Here is a 22,491-nt window from a genome sequence, read left to right as displayed (position 1 = left end):
GATGGCTACTATTTGTTCAAATTCAAATCTATTGAGGATAGAGATCAGGTTCTTCAATCAGGTCGCTAGCATTTCAATAACTGGTATATTTGAACATGCATTTGTATGTTTGTCCCAAAATTTATTTTTTTCCATATATTATAAGGCGAACACCTTTGTTTTATCAAAAGAAGATTAAAAAATGTCTTATACTATTAATTAGTGTGCAAAGAATCTCCAAGGAAATTGCCACACTATCATCAGGTACTCAAGAAATCAACTGTCACCACACAAATCAGCTATCGTGACTCATATTCAAACTATGATTTATACCTAAAGGGGCAGAGTAAGAGTGACTACGGTCCTATTCGATAGGTATCATAGACCGACTGAGAAAAGTAGAAAATAATACAAGTAAAAGATACTATGAGTACGTCACGTACAAACAGAAAAGTTCCCAAACAATAGATTAGACTATCTCCACTAATAGTTCTATGATATGAGGTCAGAAAGAACAACTACAAACGTAATATATAAGGAAACTAAATATACATCAAGAGTACATAAAATAAACAGAGGAGATGCAATGAAATTCAATGGTAGGATCATGATGAATGATTGAAATTCATCGCATAATTTTCTGTATACACCATTTGAGCCTCAACGTTTCCAAAATAAAACCCATGGGGTTCGTAACTTGTATACTTTATCATATCTCAATTCACTTCTCTGTCTGTTCATGAATCAAGAATTTTATAAAGTGTCTCATTCACCTCTCCATCTGTTATTCACGGATCAAGAATTAAATAAAGTGTTTCATTTTCTTTAAAAATCAGAGTTTATCAGTGCTACCAATATTACATAATTTTGTATGTATACACTGAGGATGTAATGCTCACAATTAATTAGTATGAAGATGATAAACAATTCAATACAAGTATAGGTGTGTTATGATCATTTTTGAAAAGTAAAAAATTTCATAACTTTGTGGCGAAAAAAGTCTCTTTGATTTTATTTGAACAAATATTTTAGGAAAAATAGAATTTAGACTCGCCACTTAACTCTTAGGAAATGAAAAATCATTAACAAAGATAAATTTTGAAAGAAAATCTTTAATTAAAAATAACTAGAATCTAGGTAAGGGTTTAAGTAAATTCAAAAGAAGGTGTTAGACACTTTTGAAAATTCACAAAGTGGATAGGATTTTAGCAAGGTCATGACTTTTATCTCGGTGCATTTTAGCAAGGCTGCTAAGGTGTACCTTATGTGGAAAACCATGACTCAAAACATCAGTAGGTACACCAACAAAGCTTGTTACACCACAATATGTTATTAGCTACAGTATCCCATTGATTTCATTTAAAAATTTTCTACCGCTTAAAATTTCAATCTATCTCGGAGGAGGGTACGGATACGTCATCAATTACCGATTCTCCTAGGTCGCTGCACCTAATTATGGTATCTCGACTAACTTTCCAACCAATCGAAGACTCTATTTCTTTGCGATGATGACTCCTACCAATTCTACCCCTGTAATAAAGCTGGAGATTGACACAACCCAAAACTGGGCCTTGTCGTATGGACACCTCAAGCCCATATAAATCGGAGGTCACTTCACTAACCCAACCTAATCATCACATAAATCGCGAGAGATAGATGAAATTCAAAAATATAGTAAGATAGCGAAAACAATCCTAGTAGTCATAACTTAACAATATCTAACCATATCATAAATATCAACAGACTATCCAATATACCTAAGTCCACAGTCATCCATAATACCTTTATACAAACCAGTGTCTAGAAATGTATATATCAGGACAAGCCCCTGACAATAGCCAAACCAAGTCTAAATAAAACTAAGTCTAAGGATAAGAGACCTAGAATAAATGTCTTCCAAATTAAGGAAGATCACAACTCCAAAGTCAATGCACAAACCACCTCGATCTCCTAATCACTGTGCAGGAAGAGAGAAGAAACTTTGACCCTTATGTCGCATGAGGACATAGTGTTCGAAGACGATAGCGGTTGGGGCTCTAGAATGCAACTCAAGGATAAGGATAAAATAGCATCATAATTAAACAACAACTTAAATTATCATATTCAATCATATTTACACATATATCCATACATATAGGTATATCACATGCCAAATAAGGGAACAAGTCTTATCGATACTCTTGAAGCAATCAATCATTAGGCATAAAGTGGAGGACTTTGACCTTCCACACATATAGCTTCAAACATTGTTCACTAGGCCAAGGACTTTAACCATACTCATTTTTCATTAGACAAGGGACTCTAATCACGCACACGCATTTATTTAGGCAAGGGACTTTAACCAAACACACACATTAATTTTGTAAGGGACTCTAACCTCATGAATTTTCCTTTGGAAAAGGACTCTAACCTCATGCCATATTAGATAAGGGACTCTAACCACATGCCATTTCATTCGGCGGGGGACTTTAGCCTCATGAGATCTCATTGATAAAGGGACATTAACCGCAAGCATTTTTATTAGTCAAGGGACTTTAACCTTAAGCCATTAAGACCATCATTAGTAGAGGTTGGGACTCTAACCCTTTATCTATACGTCATCAACTATTCAATTCACACTTAAGGACTTTAACCCATTTATCCAGTTCAACACTATACATGATCACATGGTCCTCATAGGGGCCTTTGTTGGTCAACCATTTCAATAGGCCGATGCCTTAATTTAATTCATCATACAATTCAATTTATGGTCATTAAGACCCTCACCAACTATTCACATTTAAATAGCAATCTTATACCATGTTCTCACCATACTTTAGCTCAACACGCAATTCAAGTTCATTTTTATGCGTAAGGACTTCAACCCCTTATTAGACATTAACCCAATAGGATCATCAATTACACAATACATAGCTCACAATACCTTTACAATATCATTTATCAACCATTCATACTTATTGGTCCATTGCCCTAGTTCAAAACATCACTAACATGTGACTATTTCACTTAGATATTTTCACAAACACCTTGTGTCCATGCCTTTAGCAAGGCCAATTTGATGGTAGAAATCATCAAGATTAGGGTTACTTGAGACCTACATGTTAAACCATATACAACAAGCACCCACATATGCAAATCTTCACTAAGATCATGTATAAACACAAGTCTAAGCAAGAACAAACATTACTCATCATTTGACAACAAAACCCTTTTCTTTTGATTTCAAAATCACCATGTACACTTACTAATCCAAGTGTAAGATACATGGTTATTGGATTTACTTAACAATGGAGAGTTACATTCCTTAGACAACTTGATTCACCAAGAAACTTGACTTCACCTTGCTCCTAGATGATTACCCTTGAACCCTAGCCTCCAATTCTTCACAAATGTGTTTGAGAGAGAGTTTAGGAAATTCGATCCACCTAAAAATGTGTTTTTGGAGGACATATACACTTATATAGTAAGGGGACTTAAGGATTTTGAGTTTAGGAAATGACTATAATGTCCCCAAGTAAAAGCTGGAAAATGGCCACGATATTGGGTACGAATTACTTGAGTCAACCGTACCCTAGTGTACAAGTGGTACCCTAAATTGTATCCTAGGCTTCTCCTAGGTCATCTATACTAGTTATGGTATGACTACACACCATTCAATAGTATCCAAGGGGTATGACTCATGCCCTAAATTGTACCCACCACCCGTACCAAAAACAGTCCACTTAAGTTCAAGATCACACTCTATACGATTGGTTTTGGCAGGACTCATACCTTAAGGTACGATTGAGGGGAGGTTAAATCGATCCTAGGACAGTGAGTAACCCTAACCACACTTCCTAGGGTACGATAGGGGATCACCAACTCGTATCCAAAGATAGGAGTTGTACCCTTAGTTGTACCAAGTCCAGAGACATCAAATGAGGGAATTTTTCAATGGTTCAAAGTCTAGGTGTTTCAATTATGCCCCACTTGGATCATTCGCCCTCAAGTGATGGGTAAGGCAAGCATAAACACAAGTTAACACATTTATTACACATCAAACCAACTTTTTAAACAAGTTGGAAACTAGCACAAAACAAGAATACAGCACATATCATGATCATTATCAATCGACTATTCATTTCATTAACTTTGGGACTCAAACCCACTACTTATCAAAACACTTACTTATTTCACCACTTAGGGACTTTAACCTATCAAATTATTAAAGATAATTGCTCAATTCTAGGACTAGGGACTTAAACCCATCATCTTTCAAAGACATGAATCAACTCAAAGTATTTTAAACCCATTACAATAGGACACATAATTTCAAAGCATTAAGGACTTAAACCCATGGTCTAACAAGACATAAATCAATTCAAGGGTTGGGGAATTTAACCCATTGTCTATCAAGACATAAATCAAGGTAAGAAGATTAAGACATACCTCAATCATAAGTTTTCAGAATGGGAAACAAATGTGGACACTTGGACTTCGTGTTCTCTTCCGCCTCCTAAGTAGCTTCCTCGAACTTTTGGTTCCTCCATTGAACCTTCACCGAAGCTACCTCTTTTATTCGCAACTGGAAAATTTACCGATCAAAGATCCTTACCGGACCTCCTCATAGGATAAAGAGTCTGAAATACCAAGATACTCAAAGGGAACAACCAAGAAAGGGTCACCCACACATTTCCGCAACATAAAGACATAAAAAACTAGGTGAATGGAGTCCATACTAGAAGGCAACTCCAACTCCTAGGCAACATTGCCAACCTTCTTCACAATCAAATAGGGACCAAAAAATTAGGGATTAAGCTTCCCCTTTTTACCAAACCGCATCACTCACTTCATGGGAGATATCTTCAAGAATACACAATCGCCAACTTCGTACCACCCAATAGGAGAACATTACCTACCATATAATTCCTGAAAAGGGGCTATGCAAATGCTAGAGTGGTAATTTTTATTATAGGTGAATTCAATCAAAGGCAAGTGGTCATACCAATTACCACCATAATTAATCACACAAGCCCTCAAAATATCCTCCAAAGTTTGGATGGTCCTCTCTGCTTGCCCATCTATTTGTGGGTGGAAATCGATATTAAGGTACCCCTTAGTGTCCAAAACTTTTTGGAATAACTTCCAAAAGTGAGATGAGAATGGAGGATCATAATCCAAAATGATTGAAGTCAGAGCACCGAGCATATTCATAATATCTGTAAGATATAAATTCACCAAGTAATTAGTCCTCACTGGCAAGAAGTGAGCAGACTTGGTCATTCTATCCATAATGACCCAAATAGAACCATATTGATTTTGATACCGAGGAAGGCCAGTAACAAAATCCATATTAATTGCCTCCCACTTCCATTCGGGCAACAAAATTTCTTGGTATGAATCACTGGGCCTCATATGCTCAAATTTCACTTGTTGACACACCAAACACTTAGCCACATAGCTAGACACATCACATTTCATTTTATTCCACCAATAGAACTCTCTAAGGTCTGATACATCTTCATGGAACCGGGATGAATAGCATAATAGGATCCTTGAGCCTTGGCCATAATCTTTTCCCTCAATCCATTGACATCGGGAACACATAGCATACCTTAGTATCTCACGATACCATCACCACTAATCACAAAGTCTATGATTTTGTGTTGACCCACATTACTCTTGATCTTTATCAAGTCGGGATCCAACACTTACTTTTCCTTTATCTCAACAATAAAGATGATTGAGATACCGAATGTACAAACACACCACCATCCTCAAAGTCCGCAAGTCAAACTCCAAGATTTGCCAAATGGGAAATATCCTTCACCAATTCTCGCTTGTTCTCATCCACATAAGCTAAACTCCCCACTCCCCATGGACAAACGGATAAGAGAATCGATGACTATATTAGCTTTATCGGATAGTAATAAATACTTATATCATAGTCTTCAATAAATCACGCCACCTCCTTTGCCTGAGGTTCAAATCCTTCTGAGTAAACACATATTGAAGGTTCTTATGATTGAAAAAGATATCAACATGAACCCTATAAAGATAATGTCGCCAAATCCTTAACACAAAAACCATGGCTAACAACTCTATGTCATAAGTAGGGTAGTTTTTCTCATGAACTTTCAATTGCCTAGAAGCATAGGCCACTACCCTACCATGTTGCATCAACACACAACCGAGACCAATTCGAGAAGCATCATAATATACCAAAAAACCATCATTACCCTCGAGCAATGTCAAAATCGAAGCCAATGTACATTTGTCTTTCATCTTCTCAAAACTACCCTCACACGCATCCGACTAGAAAAACTTGACCTTCTTTTAGGTCAACTTAGTCAATGGAGTAGCTGTAGTCAAAAAAATTTCCATAAATCTTCTATAGTAACTGGCTAGACCCAAGAAGCTCCGAATATCGGTTGGAATCACAGATCTAGGCCGCTTCTTAACTGCCACAACCTTTTGAGGATCTACCATGGTACCTTCTCTAGAGATAACATGACCAAGAAAATCTATGAATTTCAACCAAAACTCACACTTGAAGAACTTAGCATACAAACGATGATCCTTCAAAGTATGGAACACGTCATAAAGGTGATCGACATGATCCACCTCACTCTTAGAATATATTAAGATATTATCAATAAAGGCAATGACAAACATGTCCAAGAATGGATGGAAGACCCTATTCATCAAATTCAAGAATGCCACTGGGGCATTGGTCAACCCAAAAGACATCACTAGGAACTCATAGTGACCATAACAGATTCTAAAGATTGTCTTAGGGATATCCGTATCCCTATTCTTAAGATGATGATAACCCGATCTAAGATCAATCTTAGAGAAGCACTTCACACCATGAAGTTGATCAAAAAAATTATCTATCCAAGGAAGAGGATATTTATTCTTCATGGTCACTTTGTTCAAGTGACGATAATCAATGCACATACAAAAGGAGACATCCTTCTTGCTCACAAACAATATGGGAGCACCCCAAGGAGTCACACTAGGACGGATAAAACCTTTATATAAGAGGTTTTAAATTTCTCCTTAAGCTCTTTTAACTCTACTCGAGCCATTATATAAGGAGGGATAAAATCGGATGAGTGTCCAAAACAAAATCAATCCCAAAATGAATTTCTCTATAGGGAAAAATACTGGGAAGATCATCAGGAAACCCCTTGAGAAACTCATTAACCACAGGAACAAATTCTAGATAGGGCTTTTCTGAGTTAGAATCTTTAACTCGGACCAAATAATACAAACACCTCTTTGAGATCAACCTTTGGGATTTAAGATATGAAATGAACCTTTTCTTAGGCACTAAAGAACCACTTTCCTATACAAAGACATGCTCGTTAGAGAATTTTAACATGACCTACTGGTCCGATAATCTAAGGATGCATAGCATGAGTGCAACCAATCTATCGCTAGAATGACATCAAAATTAACCATGTCCAACTCTATCAAGTCTACAAGAGTTTGTATACCACTAACAGATACCACACACCCCCTATAGACTCTTTGAACAACCACAGAGTCTCCTACTAGGATAGAAATGGAAAAAAGAACCAACAAACTCTCGGGACTAAAATCAAGGTGCACAACCACAAATAGGGTCACATAAGAAAGAGTAGACCCTAGATCAAGCAAATAGTACACATCACGAGAGAAAAGTTTTAACATACCCGTAACAATATTAAGAGACACCTCAGAAACCTGGCAAGTAAAAATGTATACAAGCGGTTTTGGCCAGCGCCACTGCCAGTAATGGAAGTAGAAGCAGACACAATACCATTTGGTGTGGGTGTAGATGGAGTAGAAATAAGAGCCCTTTTGGCTCAAGAAGATACTAGAGAGGGGTACTCATGTAGCATGTGCCCTATCTGACCACAACTAAAACATTTGTTTCCCTCTTCTCACATTGACCATGATGACTCTGACCATAGAATCTGCAAAGAGGGTAGAGTAGAGCGGACTGAGTGCCACTAGCCTAGAATTGGGCACTCTGTGCCCATAACCTACCACTAAACTAAGATCGATGATTACCCAAATACTTCGAGCAAGGAGAGTAAACACTAGCTAAGGAGAAAGAATTTGAACCCCCCACTTCTTTCGTGGAAATTTGCTACCATCTCTACCACTTTGCTCAGAAGGCCTAAATTTATTTCCTTGTCTTTTACTAAACTAACTTGCTTCTTTTTTTCTTATTCCACTTGTTACATATACATGATCAACCCAGATATGTCCATATTTTGAATCAACAAGGCCGCTTTAATTTCAAGAACTAACTCACGGGATAATTCCCAAAAAAACTTACATATCATAGCCTCATGTTAGAAACCATTTTAGGATCATACCTTAACAATTGATGGAATTTCAAAGCATACTCTTGGAGGGTCATCTTCCCTTATTTCAAGTTTACAAACTCCTCCGCCTTTGCTTCCCTCAACTCTTGAGAAAAGAAGCAGTCTAAGAAAGTCACAAAGAAATCCTCCCACATGGCGAAACTAGCATCAACACCTCTAGACAACTCCCACCCTTGGTACCATTGGTGCGCACATCCTTCAATTATTAGGAAGCAAACTCAATGGCCTCAATCTCCAAAACATACATGATTCATAAGATCTTCTTCATTTCATCAACGAAGCCTTGAGGACCTTCCTCAACCTTCATAGCTGTAAACATAAGAGGGCTCAGCCTTATAAATTGGCCAATTCTTATGGCCTTAGAAGAAACAGTAGCCAGAGCACCACGCTCCAATTGAGAAGCTACCAATTAAGTTTAGAGATTGATAGAGATCTAAAACTCAACATTAGTAGCATCCCCTTGAGTTGAGGGAATAAGAGGGTCACTCTCATAGTTAGAGTTGGTGGGGCATGTAGGACTCCACAAAGATGGTAAGATGTCGCAGCTCTGGCCCAGGTAAGTTGGATGAGCTACATCCAGAAGGCCCTCAATCATGGTTGAGGTGTTTTCCTGAACCTCAGATCTCCGTAGAGGCATGATCTCAAAAATAGCAAATAGAAACCAGAGGAATCCAAGACCTTAAACTCTATATCTTTAGATTAAAATACAAAAAAGGGAAACATTTCCTAAAATATCTTGTACCCCCTTTCTTATAAGTGTGGTATGCTTTACACTCATAAAAGAGACCCTACTTAACATGGCATTGTAGAAACCTAACTGACTATGAACCTAGGGTCTGATACCAACTTGATACGACCTAAAACTTGGCCTTGTCATATGGACACCTCAAGCCCACATGAACCAAAGGTCGCCCCGCTAACCCAACCTAATCATCACATAAATCACAAGAGTCAAATAAACTCCGACTATATAGTAAGATAGAGAAAAAATTACTAGTAGTCATAACTTGACAATATCTAACCATTTCATAAATATCAACACACTAGCCAATATATGCAAGTCCACAGGCATCTATAATACTTCTATACAAATTGGTGTATAGAAATGTATATGTCGGGACAAGCCCTTGACAATAGTCGAACTAAGTCTAAATAAAACTAAGTCTAAAGATAAGACACGAAGAATGAATATCTTATGAAGTAAGAAAGCTCACCATTCAAAAGTCAATGCACGAACCGCCATAATCTCCTAATTACTGCATATAAAGAAAAGAAGAATCTTCGGCCCCTATGTTGCGTAGGGACATAGCGTCCGGAGAAGGTTAGCGGTTGGAGCACTAGCATGTAACTCAAGGATAAGGATTAAATAGAATCATCATTCACAAGAAGTCAAAATATCTTATTCAATCATATTTATACACATATCCATATATATAGGTATATCACTTGCCAAATAAGGGAACAAGTATTATTGATACTTTTGAAGCACTCAATCATTAGGCATAAAGTGGAGGACTCTAACCTTCCACACACATAGATTCAAACAATGTTCACTAGGCCAAGGACTTTAACTTCACTCACTTTTCATTAGACAAAGGACTCTTACCACACACACACATTCATTTAGGCAAGGGAATCTAACCACACACACGTATTCATTTGGCAAGGGACTCTAACCTTATGCACTTTTCTTTGGCAAGGGACTTTAACATCATGCCATGTTAAATAAGGGACTTTAACCACATGCCATTTCATTCGGCGGGGGACTTTAACCTTATGAGATCTTATTGAGCAAGGGACTTTAACGACAAATATTTTCATTAGGCAAGAGAATTTAACCTCAAGCCATTACGACTATCATTAGTAGACATTGGGACTCTAACCCTTTATCCATACTTCATTATCTATTCAATTCACACTTAAGGACTTTAACCTATTTAGATAATTCAATAATATACATGACAACATGGTTTTCATGAGAGGTTTTGTTGCTCAACCATTTAAATAGGCCGATGCCTTTAACTCAATTCATCATACAATTCAATTTATGGTCATCAAGACCCTCACAAACTATTCACATTTCATTAGCAATCTTATACCACATTCTCACCACACTTTAGCTCAACACACAATTCAAGTTTATTTTCATGTGTAGGGACTTTAACCCCTTATTAACCATTAACCCAACAAGATAATCAATCATGCAATACATGGCTCACAATACTTTAAAAATATCATTTATCAACCATTTATAATTATTGGGCCACTGCCCTAGTTCAAAATATCACTAATATGTGACTAGACAATTCACTTAGATATTTTTACAAATACTTTGTGTGCATGCCTTTACCAAGGCCAATTTATGGAAAGAAATTATCAAGATTAGGTTAATCAAGACCCACATGTTAAAGAACATACAACAAGCACCCACATGTGCAAATAATCACTATTATAATGTATAAACACAAGTCTTAAGAACAAACATTACTCATCATTTGACAACAAAACCCTTCTCTTTTAATTTCAAAATCACCATGTACACTTACTAATCCAAGTATAAGATACATAGTTTTGGATTGATTTAACAAAGGAGAGAGTTACATGCCTTATACAACTTGATTCACAAAGAAACTTGACTCCACCTTGATCCTAGATGGTCACTCTTGAACCCTAGCCTCTAATTCTTCAAAAATATGTTTGAGAGAGTGTTTAGGATGTTTGATACACTCAAAAATGCATTTTAAGAGGCCATATACACTTATATAGTGAAGGGTCTTAGCATTTTGAGGTTAGGAAAAAAACGTAAGGTCCTCAACTAAAATCTGAAAAAGGTCACGATGTTGGGTATGACTCACTTGAGTTAACCGTACCCTAGGGTATGGGTGATACCCTAACTCATACCTTAGGCTTCTCCTAGGTCATCTAAATTGGTTAGGGTACGAATACACACCATTGAATCATATCCAAGGGGTATGAATCATGCCCTAAACTGTACACACCACCCATACCAAAAACAATCCACTCAAGTTCAAGATCATACTCTGTACGATTGGTTTTGGTACAACTCGTACCTTACGATATGATTGTGGGTAGTTTAAATTGTACCTAGGATAGTGAGTAACCCTTACCATACTTACTAAGCTACGAGAGAGGGTCACCAACTCGTATCCAAAGGGTACGAGTGGTACCCTTAGTTATACCAAGTCCAGAGATATCAAATAAGGGAACTTTTTAATAATTCAAAGTCTAGGTGTTTCAAGTATGGTGAGAATCAAGCAGCTCATAAGGGAAAATCACTATCGTATATTCCTCCAACTACAAAGCAAGGTAAGATTTCTATGAGTATTGTTGAAGAAGATATACAAAGTCAAGTATAGTATTGGAAGTTTGCACTCATAGGCTATGTGATAAGAGACACCCTTTATCTGAAATACATTAAGGCTTACATTATGCATGCCTAGAATTATGCTGCAAAACCTCAAGTGTTGGGTAATGATGATGGGTACTTTATCTTTAGATTCAGTACATCTCAGGAGTGAGATAGGGAACTAATGGGAGGCCCTTATACCTTTCATAACAAACCATTTATTGTTAAAGCTTGGGATATAAATTTTAAGTTTAATTCAGACTATATCACCACCACCCTACTGTGGGTTACTTTCCTAGGACTCCCGATTGGATATTGATCATGTAAAGCATTGAGTAAAGTTGCAAGTGCCATAGGCAAACCCAGGCACACTGACTAGTTTACTGCTAACATGGATAGAATATCCTATGCACGTGTTCAGGTGGAAACTAGTATAGCACAACCTCTAATGGATACAATAGAGATGGTTACTTCTACTAGTATATTCCAATACTTTATGGAGTATGAGTGGAGACTAAAATACCATGGAAACTATTTGAAATTTGGCCATGTTCTGGGAATGGTATATCTAGGAAAAAAATTGTAGAAAATAAGGAGAAGGTATTTAAGAAAGTGCCAAAGAGAAGGAGAAGGAATATATGAATGAATATGCCCCAAAAGAAACAATGGCAGCATAAAAATGTTGTACAAAAGGAAGCTGGTCCAAAAAATCCTCCTGTTCCCTGTCCAAATGACTCCTCTAATAAAGACCTGACTGCTAAGCCTAGCTCTTCACAAGTACTTTCTTATAGGATAGGCAATTAAGGACTACCTATCCCTAGTAAGGAAAGCAATCCATTTACCTCTTTAATGCAACTTCTTGCTAATAAAGAACCTACAGGACCACCTGGAGAGGATCCTAATATATGATCCTCTTTACTTGGAACATCGGGGTCTAAATCAACCCTTAAAACAGAAAATGGTGAAAATATTTTTGAAAAAAGCATAAAGTAAAAATGTTTGGCTATTTGGAAACTAGAGTGAAGGTGAACAAGGCTGCAAATATTTTGAAAAAGGTTATAGGTGGATGGAATACATGTTTTAATTACCCCATGGTCCCTATGTGGCATCGGAATGTGAATATGTTCATAATTGTAGTCAAAGATCAATTCATCCATTTCTATGTGAGTGATGTTACTGGAATTTTCTCATCTTATGTCACTGTTGTTTATGCAAATATAATTCATGGGAAAACATAGTGTTATGGAGTGATTTCAGAGTGTTGGGAAGCTCTACTCAGGAATCATGGTCTGTTCAGGAATCATGGATTCTTAGTGGAGATTTCAGTGGTATCTCATCATTTGATGACAGTATAGGATCTGCTGTTACTCAGCAGGAAACTCAGGATTCAAAGATTGTTTAGACCATCTTAGCTTAACTTTATTGAGAGAAAAAGGCTATTATTGCACCTTCTATAATAAAAAACAATAGGATCCCAGGGTATACTCTAAGATAAACTGGGCTCTACGGAATTATCACTGCTGCAGAACTATAGGAGTGTTGAGGTTGATTTTCTCCCTTCAGGGGTATCTAATCATTCCCTTATTCTTATCCATCACAATATCTAGCAATTGACTAGACCAAATCCATTCAAGTTTTACAATACTGTGATGGAGCACCAGAAATTTCCTGAGATTATAGCATCCATATCGAGGAAAGAATTCTCTGGCACCTATATGTACAAGCTAAATAAAAAGCTTCAATCTCTTAAATGTGATTTATAGGGGATGAATTCTTACCTTGCATCTTATACTCAGAAGATCCAACAAATGAGAGCACAGTTGGATATTACACAGAGTAGGCTTTCCTCAGAGCCTATAAACCAAGAGTTGATATAGGAGAAGAAGTAGCTTCTAAAGGATTTTCATCACTGGAATTTGGTACAGGCGAAAGTACTAAGGTATAAGTCTAGGGAAACCTGGATTAAATGTAGGGATACCAATTCCAAGTATTTCCATGCACAAAGTAAGATCAGACCCAGCAGAAGCAACATGCTGTAAGACCCTAAAAATCCAAGCCAATATTAAAATATGCTTTAAGTACATGCAAAAGAAAGCCATGTTTTGGTAGTTTGATAAGTGATGTAGATATATATTAAGGTCACAAATAACTTCTAGGTTTTGGACAAGTCAAAATATCCCTTACTGATTGAATTCTTGAGAAGAATATTACTATAATCAACTTTAAACAAGCATAACTTTTACATTGCTAAGATTTTTTTAGCCCAATACACACTAAAATATAGATAATTGAATTAGCTTCTCAGCTCTTCTGGTTTTGCCTTAATCAGATAACAGAGTAAAGAGTTATGGCCAATTTACTAAAGCATTATCAAAGCTACTAGTGACGACGACTCTAACGACTCATTAGGCCACTATAAGTTGTAGGGTGATTCATCATGGAAGTGGGGACAAAAATTTGAGTCCTAGACAATGACTCAGGCCACGAATCATCCCCAAACCCTATGGGTCATTATCAAATTTCATCAGGACTGATACCAATAACTTTTTAGACGATTTTAAAAGGGTTGTTTGATCTTTCCCACTCTTTTAACCCTAAAACTATGTCGTTTCAGCTGTTATAAGAGTTATAAGTCTATTCAATCACCTCAAATCCCTCATTAAGTTCTCTAAACTCATTCTAAGTTAAAAAATCAAGAAATTTAACTATCAAGCAAGCCTAAGCTTAGGGTTTTTCTCAAAGCCTTCTTCCCAAGGCTTCAGTCTAAGATTTCATTAGTTTAGGTACGTGGGTATTCAATAAGGGATTACTTTTACCCTTATGTCCAAAATCTAATTTTAAAATATCAATTTCAATTATGATTTCTATGATTCTTATGAGCTAAGTTTTTTACTAAAATAGAATTCCAAGCTTAAATTCAATTCTCCTTGATATATTTTACATTCATGAACATGTTTTTCACAATTAATTATGCTTTCTTATGACTATATTATAGCATTCACAGTATTCTTATGTTGATACATGATGTACATGATATTACTTCAAATTTAAACAATATGATTAAGCTATGTATGATGTATCAGTTTTCAAGAATATAATATTATTATCATAATTTTTTAGATTTCAATCCATATTAGTTGACAGACCATATTTTCCCATAAAAATTAGTATTTTCACATATTTATAATTATGAACCCTCGATATGTTGGTAAATTTATGATTTTGGACTTGTGCTATGAAATTTTCTTTTTTTTTTCCTTCCAAATATTAAATATTCATTATTAGTTACATTCTTTAGAGATGGCGGGTTATGAACACCTGATGATCTAGAATTTTATGCATTATCAATTAAACACTCAGTACTTCAATTTTCATGATTTAGAATTCTTTGAGAAAAAGAACTTATCTTTAAATCTTAGGATTTTAGTGTTTTTGAGCTATTCAGTATATCAGTTCATATTTTGTTAAGAGTAGTACTTAGCAGCGAGCAGACGCAGGGATGGAGGGTCACCCGTTAGTTAGGATGATACCTTTAGTAGAAGTCCCTAAGTCCTATAACTATGGTGCCACTGTAGGTTCTAAAGGGTTACTCGTCAGACTAGGATTGACACCTTAGTCCTGTTGAATATTAGTTTAGTGATACCACGTCAGATCAACCTGTATACCTTGGAAAGATATATTGGGCACTTTTTTATGGGGTTTATCCATCAAAACCACATGGTTATATGTCGATTAATAGTTTCTCCCACATTTAGACTCAGTTATTGCATGACTTTATTATCAGTTTATTCAGTACAGTATTAATCAGCTACATATTTATTTACTTTGTCACTACATCTATTCTTATCCCATCATTTCAGACCTGATACTTATACATGACCCTTAGTTTAGCTTTACTTTCTTTGGTACTATGAATGTTTAAACTATCACTGCATATCAATATATATGTATTTTATATAGGGTCATTATACTACAGTTCAGCTCCATGCATTTAGTTTGTACTCAAGTTTATCTCTTTATTTTTAGTTAGCATTTAGTACAGTTTACAACATATTCTACATTAACTTTAGATTAAATATAATAGTTATGCTTCTACCGCTTCTCATTTTACAAAAATATTTTAACTCATGATTTTGAGATTTCACTATGCCTCATAGCTTTTACGTACAAACTTGTTTTAAATGCATATTTCAGCAAATGTCTTATGTCCTCAGTTTCACAACATTTTTTAGTATTTTCATGACTAGTTCATATCTCACATGCTCAGTACATTCTAAAGTACTGATCACATACCTCTTTTGTCAATATTTTTCTTTTGTTGTTGATTCAGGTCCTTACTATCAGGATCATAGTCAAGAAGATTATAGCATTCAACTAACATGTGATGAGTTCTCTTATTTCAAGGACTCAAGTCAATTGTAATTCTAGTATTTTATTTTTTTATTCATATGTATTGATTAGAAATAGTTGGGGGTCATGCCCCAATTACCTATAGTCAGTATTAGTAGAGGCTTCATAGATAGTCAGTTAGAGTTATCGTAATCAGTTTCTCTTTCTTTTCAGAATACATATGTTTTAAATAAAAATTCCTATGGTAAATTTATTGAAATAGCTTATCTCATGATTATGCTTTTGCTTAGTCAATTTAGCTTTTATATATGTTTTAATTAGTTACTCAAGCATTATGTCAGTACTATGGATTAGCTTTGGATCACTTGTGGTTCTAAGCACCGTGTTACAACTAGGGTGTAGTCTCGAATCATAACATATATCTTCTATACATGACACTACAGGGAATAAAATTACTAACCCTTCCCTTTTTAAGAAAGAGTTCCTTGGCTTCTTTACTGGTCTAATGGGTGCATCTGCACCTGATATTTTCCTAACTCTGAGGTGATCAAAAGTGGTCCTTATTTATCACACCCTTAGAAACTTAAGCTTATACAAAATGTTATTGATCACAAAGTCTTATAAGCTCTGAAGAGCATGCCAGTAAATAAGTCTCCTGGGGTAGATGGGTTTCCAGTGAAATTCTATACTGGCCAATGGAACACTATCAAGGATGATATTCTATTAGCAGTGAGAGAGTTCTTTAAATTAGGAAAGTTACTGAGATCTTTCTTTTGTACAACATTGACTTTGATCCCTAAATTTGCAAATCCCACTATAGTTGCGGATTTTAGAACTATTGCCTATCACATACTTTCTACAAACTAATTACTAAAATCCTAACTAAAAAGATTAAAAAGGTAATAGACACTCTCATAGGACCTTCATAATTATCCTTTATTGAGGGAAGAAGTATCATAGATAATTTAATATTTAGTCATGAGCTTTTCAAATGGTATTCCAAGAATGGGCTTTCTCATAGATGTGTGTTAAAAATTGACCTTAGGAAAGCCTATGACTCCATTGAATGGTGTTTTCTCAAAAGTATGCTAACTGAGTTGGGTTTTCTTATGAAATTCAGTACTTGTGTTATGGAATATGTTTGATCTATTTCTTACTTCTTAGTGTTAAATGAGGGCCTTACCAAACCTTTTCAGGGGAAGATAGGTATAAGAAAAGGTGACCCCATATCACCTTACCTATTTCTGATTGTTATAGAGTACCTGAATAAGGAAATACACTGTTTAGATAAGGAAAAAGGCTTTTACTACTACCCTAGGTGTTAGAAACTTGAAGTCAAGCACATATGTTTTGTAGATGACTTACTTTTATTTTGCAAAGAAGAACTCATAGCAGTAACACTTTTCCACGAGACTTTCTAAAGATTTTCTAGAGTTTTAAGGTTATAGGAAAGAGTTCAATCTATTGTTTTGGTACTCAACCATAGGTGAAGAAACCGATACTTGATTACCTAGGGTATAATGAAAAGGGGAGGGGGGTTACCTTTTAAATACCTTGGGGTCCCTCTCTCATTAAAGAAACTCATTGTTGATCAATGTATGCCACTTGTTGATAAAGTTGTTGAGAAAATGAGATGCTGTAGTGTTAAAATTTTATCATATGTAGGAAGACTTAAGCTGACTAAATATGTAATTTATGGTGTTCAGACTTATTGGGCACAAAATTTTCTTTTGTAAAATAGATCATAAAGCTAGTAATTAGACAGTGTAGAGTATTTTTATGGACAGGGGCTATTTTGACATCAAAGAAGAAGCTTGTGGATTGGGAAAAAGTTTTTCTCCCAAAGTCTGTAGGTGGTTTAAATATCCTGAACCTCTACCTATGGAACAAAGATGCCATCACAAAACAACTCTGCGCACTAGCTGAAAAAAAAGATTGCTTGTGGATCAAATGGGTCCATGCTTATTATTTGAGCGTTGATATTGTAGAGATCTATGTGTGTCCTAAAAATGCCACTTGGGTAGTCAATAAAATGTATGTAAAAAGTAGCATGTATTGGTAGCTCCTGGACTACAAGGTGATTTGCAAGCTAGGCTGAACTCATATACAATAGGATCAAAGTTCACTATTAAAAAGCTATATGATGCTTACCCCACAACTTTCTAAAGTCCCTTGGAAAGGAATTATTTTAAATCATTGTGTGAATTCTAGACACAAATTCATACTTTGGCTAGCATTATTACAAGATAGTCTACTGTTGAGAGCCTAGTAATATTTGGGATTCAGGTACCTTAAGCATATGTAAACTATGGATTGCTGATGAAACTCATGATTACTTATTTCTAGACTGTTGTGTTACTAAAAGCTTATGGTTGAGACTATTGAAATAGATAGGAGTGTAGAGGAATGTGGGTTTTGAAACTCTTGAAATAGATTTGGTTGCTAAACATGTAAAAGAAAAGTCTGCTAGAGGATCTATTATATGTTGCGTCTTTACAATGATGGTCAACATCATTTGGAGGGACAGAAGTCATATCATATTTCAAAATGGCAGATATAATGAGGATAAGGTGTGTAGAGAAATAACTATCCCCATTCATATTCATAGTCATATATATAAAAAGTGGGAGCTGATTCTACAATAGCTAGCTGTAATACCCTAAAATAATTAACTAATGAAGATTAGGATTAAGTTTTGCTGTTATTTGTTCTATTTTTTTCTGCATATTACTAGTTAAGAATCCCTAGCTAGTAGGTTGAGGTATTAGAACTGGCATGATTTGTTTTCTTTAAAACTTGAGAAATAGGGGGCCAGTCCCTGTTTGAATTTATAAATATTCATTTTGGTGAAATAAAATTATTTATTTACCAAAAAAAAAAAATTCACAAAGTGTGGTTCCAATGAATTTAATTCATTTGGCTATTTTTGAAAAAAAAATTGGTGAATTTATTTGGAGAAACTCTTGAAATTATTTTAGAAACATCTTGAATTTATTTAAAAATATTATTTTTTAAAATAGAATCTATTTGATACTTATCTGTTTAATCCATTCCAAATAGTGAAAGAAATTAAACATCAAAGTTTTAAAATAATTCTAATTTTAACATCTTTATCCGATTCATGATTTTTAGTTAAATAACTAACTCAATTACTAAACAAAGAATTTAAGCTACTTAATAACTAAGAAGGGACATGAAATATTTTCTAAATTATTCTATCAAGCTAATAGTTTTCCTAAATAGAGCGAACTAAAAATAGTTAATGACCAAAATAAAAGAATAATTTCAACATGAAGTTGCTTTTTGTGAATTTATCTAGATTATTTAAGTTAAATTATAAATAAATAATCAAGTTAATTATAAAAAAATAAAGGAATAAAAGTTGAGATTTGGAGCCCTTTCTTGCTTATTCCTGATGAAAAAATGACATGTTAAAGCATCTAATAATAAGTATTGGCAGACAACAGTCACATTTCAATTTATTGGCATTAAATGTCCATTTACACGATTGAGGCTATGCAATAATATCCTGACTTTTCTTTATTTTATCTCTTTAATTTAAATATTTTTAGTTACCCAATATATTCTCTCTCATTGCTTTTACACTTTATTTATTCTATTTTCTTCTAGAACTTTCTATGGTTACTTCTATACTCCATTTACTTCACTCCATTTTCTACAACTTCTTTCCACACCTTCTCCATTTTCTGTCTTAATTATCTTCATATCCATATTTTAATCATTTATAACACATGAAAAATTTGATCTCCATGAACTATTTTTTAGTTTCTATATTATAATTGAAAAGTTCATCAATTGTTAAGATTTCACACACTTCAAAGTGCGATTTTTTACATAGATGATTGAAGCTTGTATTTGATTACTTAAAAGTAGTGAAACAGATAACTTTTATGAAAAACAAATGATGTGTAGTGATACTGATTTTGTAGAATCTCCTTTCAATATTGTGTTTTCGTCACATGCAAGTTCAAAAAATAGATAAATTATTGATAAAAATAAAATATTTGTTAGATTTGTGGATAAGAAATGAAGTACTAAAGGAAAGGAAAAGATTATTGAAGAATTATTTGATGTTAAAGAAAAATGTTATTTTGGAGGAAAGATACCTATTTGCAGAAGGAAGAAGAAAATTGCAATTAAAAATCGCATCTTATAGGTGATTTCAAACCTTTTTACTTTTTGTTTTTACATGTCTTTATATGATTTTTGTAATTTTTATCATATACATTAGTTAAAAATAAAAATTGTGTTGATTGAGTTTTATTTTGTAGATGTCAAAATGTTACATTTCGAAAAATAAAAAGTTTTCTGATGCTCGCTATAGCTCCCACGTAAATGTGGATGTTGTCCGTAAGTTGAATGACAAGCTTATCAAGTCCTAATTTAAAATATTTAGAAAAACTATTTTTGATTATTTTGTTGGCATGCCCGAAGTCTATGTTTAAAATCAGGTGGTTGTTTATTTAATGAAAAGGGTGTTAGTTCAGGAAAGAAAAGATTTGTTTTGTGTGAAGATTTATGAATCAAGTTTATTTATTGGATTAAAAGAATTTTAAATCATAACTGGTTTACAATGTTTTGGAGATGATAAGTTTGTAGGAAAGTTTAATGGTTTAAATAGGTTACAAAGTAATTACTTTGGGGAGAATTCTATAGTGTCGTAAGATGATTTGATTTCTTGTTTTGAAGATTTGGAATGTATTCAGTCGGATGATGATATGGTCAAAATTATAATTTTGTATTTTATTTACACTTTTTTATTTTTTGGTATTGGTGGAATAACAACTATATGTAATCGTGATTTTGAGTTGGTTGAAAATGGTGAATCTCATAATTTTACATGGATAATTATTATTTTTAAAGCCTTATTGGAATCTGTTAGTGATAAGATGTACTATGTGAAAAGTTTTCATAGATTTGACAGTTTTTCACTTGCTCTACAGTTATGGGTTTATGAATGTTGTTCAAGTGTAAATCCTGAAATCGCATATCGAGTTGTTGATAGAGTACCAAGAATATTAAATTAAAAAGTGGTTCATCATATGCCATCGATAAAAATCTTATGGCAGTCTTTATTTAGCCAATGAGAAGGTTAGTTTGTTATACTCTGTTAAATTTTATATAAGAGAAAAGATCAGTTTATAAATTTATTTTCGATGATTTTATGATACTTTTTATTTATTTATAGGTATGGTCAAACATTTCTCCTACAGTTGATGAATTGGGAGTACTTAAGTTGCTGACTGATAATGTATTTCAGTTTCATCGTATCAATTTTTTTTTAAAACTCCATTACTTAACAAAAGAAGGTTTGCAAGAAAGCGCATAAAGGTGAAAAGAATGTCTGTAAGGTAATGAAAAAATGTGAAGAAAATAATTTTAAATTTAAAGTTAAAAGTTATTGATTACTACTTCATTGATATTATTTGTTGTAATACATATAATTTTATTTATTACTTCAACATTCAATAATTGTATATATAGCTTACAAAGGAGTTGCCTATATTAAAAAATGTCAAAGAAGAATCGATTGCCGGGTCATTGAAGAAAGTATCAACTAAGCGTGATGATGATAACAACAATTATCCAAGGATGAATTCTAATGAGAAGTCAAAAGTTACAACAGTTTGTTTTAGTGATTATGTTTTGCTGACTGAATTTGACAAGGTAAATCTTTTTTTATATTATTCATTACATTTTAATAAGCTATGATGTTAGAATATTATTAAGATTAATATGTTTAATTAATATATCTTTTAATATATTGATTTAATCATATAAACAGCTTAGCAGTGAGTTAAATATTTCAAGACCTATGTGAAGATATCTCTTCAACAATTAAATGTTAATTCAAATTGTGAGGTACTATCAATTTCATATTTATTAATATTACAAGACTGTAACATATGACATCTTGGGATCATTTTTTTTTAAATCTTATTTTCCATCTTAAATCAACCATAACTGTTAGTAACGTCAAAGTGAAAATATAGATGTTAAAAATGTGTTGAGTGAAGCTGATCCTACAGGAGTTTAAAAACCTAAGGTGTATAGTCAAATATGTTGATTATCAACTTTACTAGTATACATTTTACTTAAGAATATATATATATATATATATATATATATATTTATGTATGTATGTATATATATGTATATATATACATTGATCATATAGCCTTGTAAAGGAAGCCTTTTTGAAAAAAATTAACAAAATTTTGATTCCTGATTATTTGTAGAAAATGTCAAGTATGCATGATGAAAATAACAACAATCATCATACAATCAATTTTTATGTGAATTCAAGAGGTGCAGTTGATTGTTCTAATGATTATGTTTTGCGGACATAATTTGACAAGGTAAATTTAATTTTTTTTATAATACTTATTAAAATTTAATTCATAATATATTGCT

The 22,491-nt window shown here is 34.0% G+C and overlaps 1 long non-coding RNA gene across 1 annotated transcript; it reads left to right on the top strand.

Annotated features, from left to right (window-relative positions):
- Window positions 1-19,765: 19,765 nt before the first annotated feature.
- Window positions 19,766-22,087, top strand: LOC124897860. Its single transcript, XR_007054807.1, has 3 exons — window positions 19,766-20,233; window positions 21,021-21,168; window positions 21,266-22,087. It is a non-coding gene; the product is annotated as an uncharacterized LOC124897860 (long non-coding RNA).
- The last annotated feature ends 404 nt before the right edge of the window (window positions 22,088-22,491 follow it).

This window comes from Capsicum annuum, chromosome 4, assembly GCF_002878395.1.
Source record: "Capsicum annuum cultivar UCD-10X-F1 chromosome 4, UCD10Xv1.1, whole genome shotgun sequence".
Lineage (NCBI taxonomy): Eukaryota > Viridiplantae > Streptophyta > Magnoliopsida > Solanales > Solanaceae > Capsicum > Capsicum annuum.
The sequence above is the reverse complement of the archived record's forward strand: the minus strand, read 5'-3'. Positions and strand labels throughout refer to the sequence as shown.